Raw genomic sequence first — 18,258 nt, forward strand, 5'->3', positions numbered from 1 at the left:
AGGTGTGGAGAAGGAGAGAAGGGCATGGGTGAAGAAGAGCTCCCACAGAATTAGACAACCGACTCCACGATTAAGGGAACTGAGAAATTAAGAATTCATCCTTCGACTTGCCTTACCTCCTTGAATTAGCAACAATTGCTCTCGATACACCAAAAAATTCCCCACAGTTAGCCTGATACAAAGGCACTGACTAAGCAAGGGCAGTGTTTCAAATTGTCACTGGACTGTACCAATTGTTCTAGGATTTATATGGGGCAGTAGAAACTACTTGGCGCATTACACACAGCGTCTACCTGCGGATTAATATGTTTACCCAACGTAGAAAGCGCAGCGCGCTGGTACTTGAGTGCTTTAGGCACAGTGAAAACCCAGTCCTGATGATGGTCCCTGGGAACGTGTGGCAGAAGAGACCAACATGTTGATGGGTCTACCTGTATAACCATAATTATATGATTGCATCACTCTACAGTTCACATCATTGCTGGAATCAATAAAAAAACAGATGCAACTCAGGATTTATTAACCTACATGGTTAAGAGGACTTTACGCTTCCTAATGATCCTTGTATTTGTTCAAGTAATATTGATCAATCAATCAATCAAAGTATTTGTAGAGCGCACTAATCACCCGTGATGGTCTCAAGGCGCTGAGCGGAGGTGGGGGTGCAGCTACTGCTCAAACAGCCAGGTCTTGAGATGTTTCCTGAAGGTCAGCAGGTCCTGGGTCTGCCGCAGCTGTGTGGGGACGGTGTTCCACGTCTTGGCCGCGAGGTAGGAGAAGGATCTGCCTGCTGGTGGCGGTCCTGTGGATGTGATCAGATGATGTGATCAGATGGGTGGCATCAGTGTTGTTTCCGTCTATATTATATGCTTTCTTGACTGTATACAATATACTATATGTTTTAAAATATAAATAATTTTGTGATAGCAATGCGAATGTTTCATACTCTGCTTTGTACGGTTGGATCAAGTGACCATCATATGTTGTAATATAGCAGAAACAATTGCTCCAGGAACATATTCTTCCTGTATGTTGATAACCGAGTTCCCTGGCGGAACATTGGGTTGTCCTGTTGTGTAAGTACTAGTGGGCCTGCAGCACTGATTGTGCTTAAGTAGCCCTTTAAACATGTCTCAGGCCTGCCATTCCAGAGCCTGTGTGTGCAGTTTTAAAACTGCTATATCAACCTGGCAAGATATACCTCCACCCACAGCTTGGTCATAGTGCGGGGTAACGACGGAGAGAGCGTGGCCTCTTATACCTGAGCTGTGTTCCAGGCGAGGTAAGGCCCATTCCTCGTATCCCACGGGTATATTCACACTTTGTGGATACAGAGGATACACACTCGATAGGTGAAATTGTATTTATTCCAATCTGCACATTGATGAAACATTCCTTGAAAAAGAAAATTAAAAAAATATTTTTGTTTGCACTTAGTACACAGTAAACACCGATGCAGTAGCAACACAACAAGAAGGGTCTGATGAAAGCCAGGGTAAATAGTCCCGCAGGCTGAAACATGTTGACCGTATAAGACAGGCGGTGATGTATGAAACTGCCTGGATCCACTGTTTTTAATGAGGATTATAACCAGATACTTCAATAAATTCTTTCTCTGCTATAAATCCTTTTTTAATCTGCACTTACACCTTTGCACTGCACTCAACATTCCCATCATAACATCTTTTTGTAAGACCATTTTTGATAGGGTCTTTTTGCACTTGATCTATCCCTTTCGTTGCAGTCTCTTTTGAAGACCCCCTTTATGATATAATCCACAGCTGAATCCTCATTGATCAAGAGGAGAAGTGGATGGAAGGCTGGATACCCAGATGATAAGATTGATCAAGTTTGCGATTTTGATGGGAATCCAACTACTCATAACGGCTGTGTTTCTATTCTACAGTTTTTTTGGGATAGTTATATTTTCATGATCATTGTATGCGCACTTAGTACAGACTGGTAGTTAGTATATAGACCCCCGGGTCCTTCTCTTTGTTGACATTTTTAGATTAGGGACTAAACCCGTGGCAGGTCTTTAAATTCCCTAAGACCCCCTAAGATATACCTATTGCCAGGCCCAAACCTTCATTTTTAATACATGTACGTCACCCTAGGGTAGGCCCTGGACAGGACAGGGGGCAGGGAGCAGTATATTTAAAAAGCAGGACACGTACTTTTAACTTTTACATGTCCTGGTAGTGAAAAACCCTTAAATTCGTTTTTTACTACTGCAATGCCCATAACTCCCAGGAGATAACATTGGGATTACCTTATTACATTTTATAAGCATAATTTCAAAATGGAAAGATGTTAGACCTGTCAGCCCTTTGGGTGGTCCCTCCTCATCATTATTTATTTTGTCCCACTTTTGCCTCAAACCCTGTTTGAATTTTTCCTTTTTGGGAACCACCAGACTTTTTCGTGTTGCTGCAGATTCAGGGAGCCATTTTAGCTACCCCTGAAACTTCTGTCTGAGGGCCTGGAGCACAAAATGGTGGCCACCTGTGACATCACCAGCATCCACTGGAACCTACCAGCACCTTCCAGAACATTCCAGAACCCTGTGACAGTTGGAGGCGGTTTGGAATGTTGGGAAGCTAAGAGAGAGAGTTGGCAGTTGGAGCTGGCAGTTGGCACCTGACTGGTGAAGAGTGAGCAGCAGAAACTTGAAGGAGGAAGGAGTGAAGCAGCAGGGGTGGAAACTTGTGCCTGGAGTGGGGTCCATAAACCCACCCTTGATACTAGTCCCTACTGACGGAGCCCAGCCTAGAGCCCTGTGTGGGAAGAAGCCAGAAAAACCGTCCTAAGGACCTGGACAGCAGGAACAGGCCTTAGAAACAAGAGAACAGCAAGATCCTGACCTGGAAGCTGGTTTCCCTGAAGTCCGACGTCGAGTAGCCTAAGACCTGGAGCCCGAGGTGGAGAAGCGGCGCTGACTGGAAAAGCCGACGTCGTACCCGGAGCCGCCAGAGGTCGAGAAAGGGCGCCGTCAGAGGTCGTGAGGAATACCAGAGGTCGAGGAGGAAGTCACCCGAGGTCGAGTGAGCGGCGTCATCGGAGGAGTGAAGTCCGCCCTCCGGAGTCGTCGGAGACCGAGGTGAAGTGTAACGGAGGTCGGGAGTGAGGATCGCACTCCGGAGTCGCCGGAACCTGTGAGAATCGTGCCGGAGGTCGGGAGTGGAGGTCGCACTCCGGAGTCGCCGGAAACCTAAGGAGAGGAGCACCGGAGGTCGGGAGTGAGGATCGCACTCCGGAGCCGCCGGAAGTCGACATCGAGGCCAGGCCGGCCGACGTCATCGTATCCGAGGTCGCCATCGGACCGGAGCCGCCCGAAGTCGACATCGAGAAAAGACTGCCCGACGCCATCGAATCGGAGGTCGAGATCGAACCGAGGCCGCCGACATCGGAACCGCCTACCGGCGTCGTCAAGAACTGACATTGTGCCGAGGCCGCCGACATCGAACCGGAACCGCCTCACGGCGTCGACACGACTCCAGCGGCGTTGGAGCATCAGAAAAAGGGCAGTAAGTGGAGTAGAGGGCGCCTAAGGCCCTGTGGAGACCTGAGAGACTGCTCCAAGGGGCTAGGGAGGTGCTGGAACCAACCTGACTGTGCCAGGGGTGAACTGGGACTAATCTAGAGAGGTTGTGTGGAGAGAGAGAGCCAGGTCTCTGGTATTTCCCCCCTTTATCTACCTCAGTTTAGGCCTCAGCCTTGACCAAGCCAGGGAGTAGACACCCTCAAGCCTTCCACATCCCCACAAGCTGTGCCTGGGCCAAATCAGCCCTTAGGAATCAAAAGTGATCTGATTTCATGAGTGTCACTGTCAGCTTTTAAGTATTTATTAGGGGCATTGTATTTATTGTATTTAACCTATTTATTGTTCCACTGTATTTATTGGTCCACAGTATTTATTGATGCACAATATTTATTGGTTACAGTATTTATTGCCTCAGAATATTTAATTGCCTGTCTGTATTGCACTTTTATTTATGCCTTCAGTATTTATGATCACCCCTATTTATTGAATCATTAAGCCAGTATTTATTTGACCTGCACTTTCTAAAAGTTTGTATATTGTGATTGTTATTTATTTTCTCCAATCAGCAACTAAGAGAAAAAGAAGATAAAGAAAGATATTTTCATAATTTTTACGGTGTAGAGTCGTTTTTGGAACGGATGCACGCATGGTTATTGTTTGGGTATGTTGTATGCTTAGCACGGAGCCTGATTCCTGACCACTCGAGCCAAGCTACCACAGTGTGTCCGGAAGACCACCACCACCCCTTCTAGTGTGGGAGTGGTTTTCCAACATAAATTGGTGTTCAGTGGTGGGATAGAGCTGTGCCTACGTATACTCGACAATAACTGTGGGTAGTCCATAGGCCTACACCGGGAGTTTTCTCAAAGCGGCCTTCCTAATTGTGGGTTTTTGTTTTTTCCAAATTTACTCTGGTGGTGGGAGGAGGTATTATTAAAGGTACCCCCCTGCATAGTTACTGCACAAAACCTGTCCTCTAACCTGAGTGGGCGAGATGGAGTTTGTACTAGAAAATCTAGAAACGTACACTGTGGCCCAACTCAGGGAGTTTTGCCAGCGGGAGGGGGTGTATTGTCCCCCAGGAGCAAAGAAGGGTGCACTCCAAACCAGCTTAAGGGCTTGGGGGGAGGCACGCCGAGAAAGCAAGGCTGAGGAGGAAGACAGGGATGGAGAGCCTGACACCGAGGGGGCTGAGATGTACCAACCTGAGGTGGGGAACCTGTCAGCGGGGCCCAGGACACCTTCTAGGAAGGGCAGCACTGTCTCTAGTGGTGGCTTATCTGAAGTGGAGTTAACAGACCGGAGGGAGAAGAGACAGCTCACATGGGACTTAGCAAGGCTGGAGAAGGAGAAGGAGGAACAGAGGATGGCTCATGAGAAGGAGAAACAGAGGATGGCTCATGAGATAAGGCTGAAAGAGATAGAGCTTCAGATCCTAAGAATCGGGGCACAACCTGTTCCTAATGGTGGCAGCCAAACCCAAGAGATCACCAGGGAACCTAAACCATACCTGCCAAAGGACATAGTAGCTAGCTATGGAGTGGGCGACGATATCGCCAAGTGGCTAGCGGCCTATGAGGTCTCGTTGAGGGCCCATGGGGTTCCAGAGAAGTACTGGGGGGGGGGATTGTACAAGTACATGCCTCCAGCTGGTAGGGATGCTTTATTGGCCCTCGAAGAGGATGAGCAGACCCACTACCCCACCATGAAACTGGCGCTCATAAGGAAGTTTGGACTAACACCCGAAAAGTACAGACAGAAGTTCAGGGGTAGTCACAAACTGGGCACACAGAATTGGGTGGACTTCCTGGACTATGCAAAGAAGGCACTTGAAGGTTGGATTCAGGGCAGTGAAGTGAGGAACTACGAGGGGTTGTTTGACCTAGTACTGAAGGAACACCTGCTCGAGAAATGTTTCCCTGAACTGCGGCAACACCTGGTGGATAGCAAGCTGACCAGTCCCCGGAAGCTTGCTGAGGAGGCGGACATTTGGGCTAGTACCCGGGTGTCCACAAGGGGGACTGGAGGGGATACTCAAAAGGCCGGACAGGGCGCCCCCCAGAAGAAAGAGGGAGGGGAAAGGAAAAAGGAGTTCTCCAAAGGCCCCCAAAATAACTTCCAAGGGAAGGGAACAGGATTCACCCCTAGGGCTAACCCACCCAGAAACCCTAATCCTGGCCAGAGTCAGCAGCCAAGGGTTGTCCATTGCTATGAGTGCGGTGGCGTTGGACACTATAAAGGAGATCCGAAGTGCTTGAAACGACCACCCCCTCCCACTGGAGGAAAGACCCCCGGAGTAGCTAGTGTAGTGCTCGGGGAGGAGATGCCCTTAACTAAGGGAAGGGAGTGGGCGGGTGTCACTTTAGTGTCCCTGGGAGAACGGGAGATGGTTCCTAAGATCCAGGTGCCCGCAAATACTGCAAAGTATGGGCAGTGGGTCACCATCAACGGCCAAAGAGGGGAGGCTCTGAGAGACACAGGAGCCAGTATGACTATGGTGCGTAGCCAACTGGTGTCTCCAGAGCAGGTAATTCCCGATGTACTCCACCCAGCCGCGATGGCTGACGGCAGAACAGGCCACTATCCAGTGGCCGAGGTTCCCTTTGAATGGGGGGGGGTTGCAGGTTCACTTCGAGTTGCCGTAAGCCCTGCCGTGCCAGTCGATTGTCTGCTGGGGAATGACGTGGAGCACAACGCTTGGAAGGAGGTGGAATACCGGACTCACACTGAGATGCTGGGTACACCTGACTGGGCCTGTGTTAGCACAAGGTCCGCAACTACCCGAAGAGGGAGTTCATTTCGGCTGGAGCCTGGAACAAAGGCCCAGCCAGCTGCCAGTCAAGGGGAGAACCGAGGACAGGAGGAGCCTGCCTCGGCGTCCCCACCCCGTAGGACGGATAGGCCACCGGAGCTGGTGGACCAGGAGTCTGCGGTGGGGGACGTTACCAACCTGGAGGACCTACCCATCCCGGCCGAGTGGCACGTGGAGGGAGGCCCGTCCAGGGAGGAATTCTGCCAGGGCCAGAGGGAGTGCCCTACCCTTGAGGGGCTGAGGCGACAGGCCGAAGCCCAGGCAGCAGGGAACGTTGAAGGGAACTACAGTGTTTACTGGGAGGATGGCCTCCTCTACAGTGAACCCAAGGCACCCCTACATGGATCGTCACGAGCCTTGGTAGTCCCTCAACGTTATCGAGCCTTCCTTCTGGAGTTGACTCACGAGATACCATTGGCAGGACACCTGGGGCAAGACAAGACCTTCGCCCGTCTTGTCCCACACTTTTATTGGCCTCAGATGAAAGTGTCGTCCGATACCTACTGCCGGACATGTGTGTCTTGCCAAGCCAGTGGGAAAACAGGGGTGAAGCTGAAAGCTCCCCTGGAACCACTTCCTGTCGTTAGCACCCCCTTTGAAAGGGTGGGCATCGACATTGTGGGTCCATTAGATCCGCCAACATCAGCTGGTCACAGGTTTATCCTGGTTCTGGTGGATCATGCCACACGGTACCCAGAGGCAATACCTCTGAGGACCATAACAGCACCTGTTGTGGCAAGGGCCCTGATGGGAATCTTTACCCGAGTGGGTTTTCCCAAGGAAGTTGTGTCCGACAGGGGGACCAACTTCATGTCAGCGTACATGCGGGCCATGTGGAAGGAGTGTGGAGTGACCTACCGGTTCACAACTCCTTACCACCCCCAGACCAATGGTCTGGTGGAGAGGTTTAACAAAACCTTGAAGGGCATGATCAGAAGTCTGCCTGAAAGCCTGCGGAGGAAATGGGACGTCCTCCTGCCCTGTTTACTTTTTTCCTACAGGGAAGTGCCACAGAAGGGAGTGGGCTTCAGCCCCTTCGAGCTTCTGTATGGGCACCCTGTACGTGGACCTCTCAACCTGGTGAGAGACGGATGGGAAAGAACTCCCAGAAAGCTTCCCCAGGATGTGGTGAGCTACATGCTGGCCTTCCGGAGCCAAATGGCTAAGTTGTGGAAGCAAGCTTCTGACAACTTGGAAGCCAGCCAAGCAGTGATGAAGGCGTGGTATGACCACAATGCTCACCCGGTGGAGTTGGAGCCTGGCCAGAAGGTGTGGGTGATCGAACCGGGAGAGCTTAGTGCCCTCCAGGATCGCTGGTCAGGACCCTTTGAGGTGTTGGAGAAGAAGGGTAAGGCTACCTACTTGGTGGACCTGAAGACCCCTCGTCAGCCCCTGCGGGTGCTGCATGCCAACCGCCTCAAACCCCACCACGAGAGGCCCGAAGTCATCTTGATGATGGTGACTGACGGAGGAGAGGACGTGGAAAGCGAGCCTCTCCCTGATCTGTTTGCGTCTCAAGAAAAGGATGGGTCGGTGGAGGGAGTGATTCTCTCCCCATCTCTAACTCCTGAACAGCAGGAGGACTGTCGCCAGGTCCTGGGGCAGTACTCTTCGTTGTTCTCCCTTGTCCCGGGTAGGACTCACCTGTGCGTCCATGACGTGGACACAGGAGACAGCCCACCTGTGAAGTCCAAGATCTACCGGATGTCAGACAAGGTGAAGGCCAGCATTCATAGTGAAGTCACTAAGATGCTGGAGCTAGGAGTGATCGAACCTTCTAGCAGCCCCTGGTCCAGTCCGGTGGTACTAGTACCAAAAGCTGCACCACCGGGTGCCCAACCAGAACTGAGGTTCTGTGTGGACTATCGGGGACTGAATTCAGTGACCAAAACTGATGCTCATCCGATCCCTAGGGCGGATGAATTGATTGACCGGCTGGGAGCTGCCCAATATCTAAGTACCTTGGACCTTACTTCAGGGTACTGGCAGATCTCTTTGACTGATGGAGCAAGGGAAAGGTCAGCCTTCTCCACGCCCAATGGCCACTACCAGTTCTGTGTGATGCCCTTTGGGCTCAAGAACGCACCTGCCACGTTTCAGCGCCTGGTAAACCAGATCCTCACCGGAATGGAGAGGTTCTCTGCTGCTTATCTGGATGACATAGCTGTCTTCAGTAACAGCTGGGAGGATCACTTGCGTCACCTGCAAGCTGTTCTCCAGGCCCTGAGACAAGCTGGATTGACGATCAAGGCCAGCAAGTGCCAGATCGGGCAGGGGTCGGTAGTGTACCTTGGACACTTGGTGGGTAGGGGAGCGGTGCAACCCCTCCAGGCGAAGATCGAGGCCATCATGGCCTGGGAACCCCCCAAGACTCAGACTGAGGTCCGAGCATTTTTGGGCCTCACGGGATACTACCGCCGCTTCGTGAAGGGGTACGGTACCATCGTAGCCCCCCTCACGGAGCTCACGTCCAAGAAACAACCTCGACGGGTAGTCTGGACGGAGGCTTGTCAGCAAGCCTTTGAGAGATTGAAGAAAGCCATGTGCGAGGCCCCGGTCTTAAGGGCCCCAGACTTTTCCAAGGAGTTCATTGTCCAGACAGATGCATCAGAACATGGCATTGGGGCAGTGTTATCGCAACTCAACGAAGAGGGTCTGGATCAACCCGTGGTCTTCCTATCCCGGAGACTACTTCCCAGGGAACAGAAGTGGAGTGCAATAGAGCGTGAAGCCTTTGCAGTGGTATGGGCTCTGAAGAAGTTGCGGCCATACCTGTTTGGCTCGCACTTCCTGGTTCAGACCGACCACAGACCCCTTCGTTGGCTAATGCAAATGAAGGGGGAGAATCCCAAGTTGTTGAGGTGGTCTATTTCCCTACAGGGAATGGACTTTCAGGTGGAACATCGGCCTGGAGTGGACCACGCCAATGCAGACGGTCTCTCAAGGTATTTCCGCCTTAGTGATGAGAACTCCCAAGGGGTTGGGTAGCTCTCCCCACTTTCAGCTGGGGGGGACACGTGTTAGACCTGTCAGCCCTTTGGGTGGTCCCTCCTCATCATTATTTATTTTGTCCCACTTTTGCCTCAAACCCTGTTTGAATTTTTCCTTTTTGGGAACCACCAGACTTTTTCGTGTTGCTGCAGATTCAGGGAGCCATATTAGCTACCCCTGAAACTTCTGTCTGAGGGCCTGGAGCACAAAATGGTGGCCACCTGTGACATCACCAGCATCCACTGGAACCTACCAGCACCTTCCAGAACATTCCAGAACCCTGTGACAGTTGGAGGCGGTTTGGAATGTTGGGAAGCTAAGAGAGAGAGTTGGCAGTTGGAGCTGGCAGTTGGCACCTGACTGGTGAAGAGTGAGCAGCAGAAACTTGAAGGAGGAAGGAGTGAAGCAGCAGGGGTGGAAACTTGTGCCTGGAGTGGGGTCCATAAACCCACCCTTGATACTAGTCCCTACTGACGGAGCCCAGCCTAGAGCCCTGTGTGGGAAGAAGCCAGAAAAACCGTCCTAAGGACCTGGACAGCAGGAACAGGCCTTAGAAACAAGAGAACAGCAAGATCCTGACCTGGAAGCTGGTTTCCCTGAAGTCCGACGTCGAGTAGCCTAAGACCTGGAGCCCGAGGTGGAGAAGCGGCGCTGACTGGAAAAGCCGACGTCGTACCCGGAGCCGCCAGAGGTCGAGAAAGGGCGCCGTCAGAGGTCGTGAGGAATACCAGAGGTCGAGGAGGAAGTCACCCGAGGTCGAGTGAGCGGCGTCATCGGAGGAGTGAAGTCCGCCCTCCGGAGTCGTCGGAGACCGAGGTGAAGTGTAACGGAGGTCGGGAGTGAGGATCGCACTCCGGAGTCGCCGGAACCTGTGAGAATCGTGCCGGAGGTCGGGAGTGGAGGTCGCACTCCGGAGTCGCCGGAAACCTAAGGAGAGGAGCACCGGAGGTCGGGAGTGAGGATCGCACTCCGGAGCCGCCGGAAGTCGACATCGAGGCCAGGCCGGCCGACGTCATCGTATCCGAGGTCGCCATCGGACCGGAGCCGCCCGAAGTCGACATCGAGAAAAGACTGCCCGACGCCATCGAATCGGAGGTCGAGATCGAACCGAGGCCGCCGACATCGAAACCGGAACCGCCTACCGGCGTCGTCAAGAACTGACATTGTGCCGAGGCCGCCGACATCGAACCGGAACCGCCTCACGGCGTCGACACGACTCCAGCGGCGTCGGAGCATCAGAAAAAGGGCAGTAAGTGGAGTAGAGGGCGCCTAAGGCCCTGTGGAGACCTGAGAGACTGCTCCAAGGGGCTAGGGAGGTGCTGAAACCAACCTGACTGTGCCAGGGGTGAACTGGGACTAATCTAGAGAGGTTGTGTGGAGAGAGAGAGCCAGGTCTCTGGTATTTCCCCCCTTTATCTACCTCAGTTTAGGCCTCAGCCTTGACCAAGCCAGGGAGTAGACACCCTCAAGCCTTCCACATCCCCACAAGCTGTGCCTGGGCCAAATCAGCCCTTAGGAATCAAAAGTGATCTGATTTCATGAGTGTCACTGTCAGCTTTTAAGTATTTATTAGGGGCATTGTATTTATTGTATTTAACCTATTTATTGTTCCACTGTATTTATTGGTCCACAGTATTTATTGATGCACAATATTTATTGGTTACAGTATTTATTGCCTCAGAATATTTAATTGCCTGTCTGTATTGCACTTTTATTTATGCCTTCAGTATTTATGATCACCCCTATTTATTGAATCATTAAGCCAGTATTTATTTGACCTGCACTTTCTAAAAGTTTGTATATTGTGATTGTTATTTATTTTCTCCAATCAGCAACTAAGAGAAAAAGAAGATAAAGAAAGATATTTTCATAATTTTTACGGTGTAGAGTCGTTTTTGGAACGGATGCACGCATGGTTATTGTTTGGGTATGTTGTATGCTTAGCACGGAGCCTGATTCCTGACCACTCGAGCCAAGCTACCACAGTGTGTCCGGAAGACCACCACCACCCCTTCTAGTGTGGGAGTGGTTTTCCAACATAAATTATGACTGATTCTTTTATATGTTGAAGCCACACCCTCTCAGCATTGTGAAGGTCATTTAAGCACTTTCATCTTACTCAAGGGGGACACTGTAAGGAAACAGGCTTTTTGCAGGTTTCACCACACTATTTGCCCTCAGAATGCACTGAGGCCTGTTGTCCAGATCTCAGTTCTGACCCATTACAAAAGATATGCTGAAACAGATGTACCCAATTGACAAGCACTGACTTACATGTAAGCCCCTACTATATGGTATCCAGATTACTAAGGGCATGTAAGGCACATTGTCCACCCAGGGCGTCAGCACTGTTTGTGCCACTTTGAGTGTGACAAATGACAAAATGACTCCCAGCCTGCCGCTGCAGATTGGAAAGGCAGTTTTTACACAACCAGTTTGGCTTTGCCATTTAAACTAAAGGCAAAGCCACCACTCTCCCTAAAAAAAGCCTGTAGGGTACTATGGCAGGGAGATGTGTTTTGTTAAGAAAGACATATAGGTTTATATATGTCTTAGCAGCAAAACTCCTAGAGTTGTCATTTTACTGAGGAAAAGTTAGGAGCCCCATTGGCTATCACAGAGTTACTGGCTGGCATCCCAATCTGGGTAACTTGGTAGTGTTGGGTATAAAATTAATTGTGGCATTAAATCTGACTTGATGCCCAAGTTGAAATAAATGTCAAATTAAAGTACAGCAAATTTTAGAAAGTTGCCACTCTGTGACCTAGCTGGTCCAGTGGCCTCAGACAGGCTCTGGTGCACAGAAAGCTTTCTGCCTGTCAGGGGAAATGCGTAAACGGCTCCCAGACTAAGGAATAAAGGCAGTTGCTGTAGGGTGAGGTGTTACCCCCCCCCCTCAGGAACCCACTCAGGGTATTACTCCAAAAAGCAATCTACAAAGGGGAAGCCGCTTTCAAAGGGCAAATGCTGATAACACTCTCGAGCAGGCTGCCTTTTGTTCATGTAGACAAGTTGGAGACAGGAACAGAGAGGAGACACCCATCCCCAAACCAGTTTTCTCATGGGTTTGTAACCCTTTGGTAGCCACATCTGTGGGGTTGGCTGTCAAGCTCCTCACAGATGCAAGAATATTGCACTCCAGGCTTGCCAAATGTCACACATCACCGGAACCTTGCCACCAAATAGAAGGGGCCCTACTAGCCTATTGGCTACTGACTGTGCTGTACCCATGGGACACTTTCCCAAGATAAAATGGCACCCCATGCACCATAGACCTTTGTACACGTTGGATTTGGAGAAAGGACCAAAGAAGGACTTGCCTGCTGCTCTTGAAACTGCACAAAGAGAGGCTGCACCTTCAGGAGGACTGCATCTGCTGCATTTTGGGCTAGTGAAGTTTGGACTATGCCTGTGGGGCCTGGCTCAAGAAAAAGTTGATTCGCAGTGCCAGACCAAAGCAGTGACTTCAAGGATCGTTGTCTGGCCCCCTGGAACAGCACCAGGGACATTAAACCTGAAGAAGCCCTGGACAGGGGACCGGTGTTGTATTCCAGATTGGTCACACAAGGCGAACACTGTCCCCCACCAAGGATATTCGCTGTGACCTCTGTATCGCGAGTTCTGTAGCTCAGCTGCAGCTGGCCTTTTACTGTCACCAAGAGGACATAGTGGGACCCCAAGTTCAGTGACCAAAGTTGCCACACCTCACCCGTGAACCAAGGAATCACACACACGTCACCCTGGCCGACCCCAAAGCACAAGTAGCATCTTTGAGCATCTTTTAATCCTGCATCCCCAGCATCAGGACCACTCCGCTGTAGCCTGCAACAGTTGTTTGATAAAGGCTGGAACTAGACTTGAAAAAGATCTGGTGGCCCGGTAACTATCCAAAGTAACCCTACTGGCAAACTAGACTTCCATCCTTTCGGATTTGGTTGCCTGAGTTCGGCACAGTTGCAAAACAAACGGTTTCAAACTTTTCAAACGTTTACAAACTTTTGTTTTTGAACAATGCTTGTTTGCGGTGGCATGCAAAAGTATTTTTATCTACAAAAATCTAAATCTTTGGAACCCTCTGGTGGATTTGGATGAAGGAAGTCTCAAGAAATCATAAAAATATACTATATGTTTATAAATTGTTGTTGTACCTCTTTCTTGTTATGTCGCTTTCTTATTCCATTTTTTGGTGCTGTTAAATGCTTTATACTAGGTTCCTTTCTCAAGCCTTGCTGGTCAAAACACAGCTACCCAAGGTTGAGTAAAGGGGATACAAATGAGCCACAATAAGGTCCCTCATATAAGACACCCAAATCCTCACAGACACATAGTAACCACTTAAGGTATTGCAACCCATGACTGAATTTCCAGGCTTTGACATTGACTCAAGAGGAGCCTCTAGTCAGGAACTGAAGTATTGCAGGTCTGTTGAGACTTGAGATGGATTTGACTCAAGAGAGACACCTAGTACCCCCTTGAAGTACTGAAGCTTTGTGAAAAGAATTTGATGAATTTGAAACTGACTGGAGAGGATCTTTAGAACTCAGATATAAGGTACCGCAAATACCTTGCCAACCTCAATAAAATATATGCATGCATATATATATATATAAATATATATATATATATATATGTATATATATTCAGTCTCCAAGAAAGATGCAAAGCACGCATGGGACGCGTTTCAGGTGGATTTATTCAGCAAATGCATTTCGGCATCGAGCCTTTCTCAGTACTGATCGACTCGGCATTCGGCATTACACAGATTTAAAATGCATAATCACAAGATCCTGTTGGAGGAACATAAACTCATGGGCAGCGACGAAGGACTCATTAGGTTGAGGTCATGATACCTCTCTTCCTGACGGCCATGACAGCATGTCTTGGATGATTTATCACCTGATGGTAAACATTTCATTACTTGTTGTAAAGGTTCTCAGTCTCTCATAGACAATTAACAATTGAAATGTTAGATGTTGCTCACATGCCTCATGACGCATACACAATACCCTTGCATATATATATATATATATATATTCACTTAAAAAACCATAGGTTTCACACATGTTATAGTTAGCTGGACATTTCACTCGTGAAAAACCATTGAAATTCCCCCGTTATAGTTAGTGCAGGCAACTATAACTCACGCGACCGCAATCCTCTGCTGATGACGTCAGATATTACATCACTGTATTTAGACACTTATTTACCCATGTCTTCTTCCATTAATTTTTAGCTATACATATATTACAAATATTTTTTTTTCAGATAGACACATATGTCATCAGTGATGTAATATCTGACGTCATCAGCAGAGGATTGCGGTCGCGTGAGTTATAGTTGCCTGCACTAACTATAACGGGGGAATGTCAATGGTTTTTCACGAGTGAAATGTCCAGCTAACTATAACATGTGTGAAACCTATGGTTTTTTAAGTGAATTTGCAAGGTTTTTTAAATGCTAAGTTATGTATTTTTTTTTTTTTAAGGTTTTTTTACCATGCGCGTACCGTACGCGCACGGTGCGCTTCGCACTCCGTGCGCGCGCTGTGGGCGCGCAGTGCGCTTCGCGCACTGCACGCCCACGTTACGCAGTTCGCAGAACTCTGTTTAGAAAAGAAACAGCGACCAACAGTATCCTACATGGAACAAGCTTCCACCCAATTCCACTGAAAAATAGCATCCCATACGGCGAATTCATACGAATGAAACGCAATTGCTCAAAAGAAGAGGATGCTGAAAAGGAAATATCGGAAACCATGGCCAGACTAAGAAGTCGTGGATACCACACAAGAACTCTGAGAAAATGTAAGGAAGCGCTGGATAAAAAATCAAGAACAGAGATCCTAATTCCAAAAAATGTGATGCAAGATAATGGAGAACAACAAGCACCAAGGTTTATAACAACCTACAGTAAGGAAAGTGGCATGATACTGAATAAAATACAAAAATACTGGCATCTCATCTCTGGTGATGGGGACATTGGCAAAATACTAGGAGAAAGACCAGCGGTCACATACAGGAAAGCCAAATCCTTACAGGATATGTTAATAACGAGTCACTTTCAAGAAAAAGCTAAAAGCAATTGGCTAACTAATCAAGCAAAAGGATTCCGGAGGTGCAATACATGCAAAGCCTGTAAGATTGGTAAAAACATGAAAACCTTTGATGAAGTTGATGGAAGTACCACCAACATTGAACAAAGTATCCTTTGCACTTCACGATTTGTAGTCTACGTTATAGAGTGCGATTGCGGTATGAAATACATTGGCAGCACAACCTGTACTCTAAAAAAACGAATATTGGAACATATCCGTGCTGTAAAGAATAAGGATATGACATACGCCACTGCAAAACACATGCAGAAATGCAAAGATGGAGATTGGCAAAAAATGTGTTATTATGGAATCTACATGACACCGGCACAGGAAAGAGGAGAAGACCGAACGAGATCACTACGACAGATGGAATCTAGATACATAATTAGACTCAGAACAAAAGCCCCGAGAGGCATCAATAATGATGAGGAACTTTTCATACATCTCTAAGGTTCTAATGAACAATTTGTAAGTCTGCCCCGAATCTTGTAAACAACATATTTGTTTAGTATACAAAGGATATCAAGTGATAATGTGACCTCTTGGGTACTATACCGGGTTACAGCGAAACATATTGAGATAGGCATCACTTGTGTATACAGGCCTAATGAGCAATGCACTTACATGCTTAATACTATATCCACCTGCTGGTGTTAATCAATATATACCAGCAGTACAAATTTAAATGTAAAAGCCTAGCTGTGTTACGTTATTCTTTAATATAATTTAAGCACATTCATATTATTTACTACAAATCCCACAATGCAACAGTAAGGCTGTAGTGGGTATAAATAAGGAAAGAGACAAAGGACTCACTAACCGTGAGAAAAGCCAAGGGCTGAAACGCGTTGGTGGAGGTTGCTAAATAAATTGCTTTGAATATACAGTTCCTGAGTGCCACGTCTTTTGCTTCGACTTCTATTAATACTGGGTCTGGATCCGACCCCTACGTGGAGCACCAGCTGTTGAGCGCGTCGAGTAAGGGATCACATTGTTGAAAATATATATATATATATATATATATATGTATATATATATATATATATATATATATATATATATATATATATATATTACCTACTGGCGGTCGCCAGTAGGTAGTTATAGTTAGGACCACGTTTCCATAGGAAATCCGCAACATTCTATTTTGAATAACTTTGGCGCCGGTCGACGAATCCTCGCACATTTTTCAAAATAGGTGGGGCGCTACGCTCCGCTCCTACCCTGAAAGTCTCGGGGGGATTCGTCAAGCGGGGGCTGAGATAAAAGGGGGGTCCCAAAACGCGTTTTTCCCATGCATTTTTCCATAGGACCTTTAGACACAGCTACAGCCCGAACGGCTGAACAGAATTACTAGAAATTTGGCAGAGAGGTAGTCCTCAGGTCAAGGAAGTGCCTTTTGTAGGTTTGGTATAAATCTGTTCAGTAGATTCTGAGAAAATAGCCTTTAAATCAATATATATATCTGAGCCAGCTTACGGTGCGCTTACGGTACGCTTACCGTACGCGTACGGTGGCGTGCGCGAGCGCGATTCTGATTGGCTCTTAGATCTTAGTAAACATTCGAATCGGCCGAAACCAGGAAGCGGCGGCCGCCATTTTCTCTCTCGCACTGAGAGTGTGGATTAAAATACAAAGCACAAAAACATGTAAAGGGGCTGTTTGGACAGCTCCAAAACACCTAGCCATGTTGAGGGAGTCCCCAAAGATCCCCCAAGGCAAAAAACGGAATTTTTATTTTTTCGCTAATTTCGCCGATTACGCTTACCGTACGCGTACGGTATAAAAATGTTAAAAAAAAAAAATTATCCACACTCTCCCCACCCCGTGAGCAAATGGTAGCGCACCGCGTGCCCACCGTGCGTGCACAGCACTAACTGCGTAAAGTGGGCGCGCGGTGCGCAAAGCGCACCGCGTGCTCACTGTGCGCGCACGGTGCGGGAAGTGCACCGTGCGCGCACGGAACGAACTGCGTTAAGTGGGTGCGCGCGCGCGTTAAGTGGGCGCGCACGCCACGAATGGCGTAAAGTAACTTAGCATTTAAAAAAACTTACAAATTCACTGAAAAAACCATAGGTTTCACACACGTTATAGTTAGGAATTAGCATTTAAAAAACCTTGCAAATTCACTGAAAAAACCATAGGTTTCACACATGTTATAGTTAGCGGAAATTTTACTGATAAAAAACCAATGAAATTCCCCCGTTATAGTTAGTGCAGGCAACTATAACTCACGCGACCGCAATCTTCTGCTGATGACATATGTGTCTTTATGAAAAAAAAATATTTGTAATATATGTATAGCTAAAAATTTATGGAAGAAGACATGGGCAAATAAGTGTCTAAATACAGTATTAGCATCAGCAGAGGATTGCGGTCGCGTGAGTTATAGTTGCCTGCACTAACTATAACGGGGGAATTTCATTGGTTTTTTATCAGTAAAATTTCCGCTAACTATAACATGTGTGAAACCTATGGATTTTTCAGTGAATATATATATATATATATATATGTATATATATTCAGTCTCCAAGAAAGATGCAAAGCACGCATGGGACGCGTTTCAGGTGGATTTATTCAGCAAATGCATTTCGGCATCAAGCCTTTCTCAGTACTGATCGACTCGGCATTCGGCATTACACAGATTTAAAATGCATAATCACAAGATCCTGTTGGAGGAACATAAACTCATGGGCAGCGACGAAGGACTCATTAGGTTGAGGTCATGATACCTCTCTTCCTGACGGCCATGACAGCATGTCTTGGATGATTTATCACCTGATGGTAAACATTTCATTACTTGTTGTAAAGGTTCTC

General features: G+C 48.1%; 1 protein-coding gene across 1 annotated transcript in view; it reads left to right on the forward strand.

Annotated features, from left to right (window-relative positions):
- LOC146796956 (anterior gradient protein 2 homolog) overlaps positions 1 to 18,258 on the forward strand; it is an 85,687-nt gene that overhangs the window by 20,351 nt on the left and 47,078 nt on the right. The gene's annotated exons all lie outside the window — the stretch shown is intronic.

This window comes from Triturus cristatus, chromosome 10 (genome assembly GCF_964204655.1).
Source record: "Triturus cristatus chromosome 10, aTriCri1.1, whole genome shotgun sequence".
NCBI lineage: Eukaryota > Metazoa > Chordata > Amphibia > Caudata > Salamandridae > Triturus > Triturus cristatus.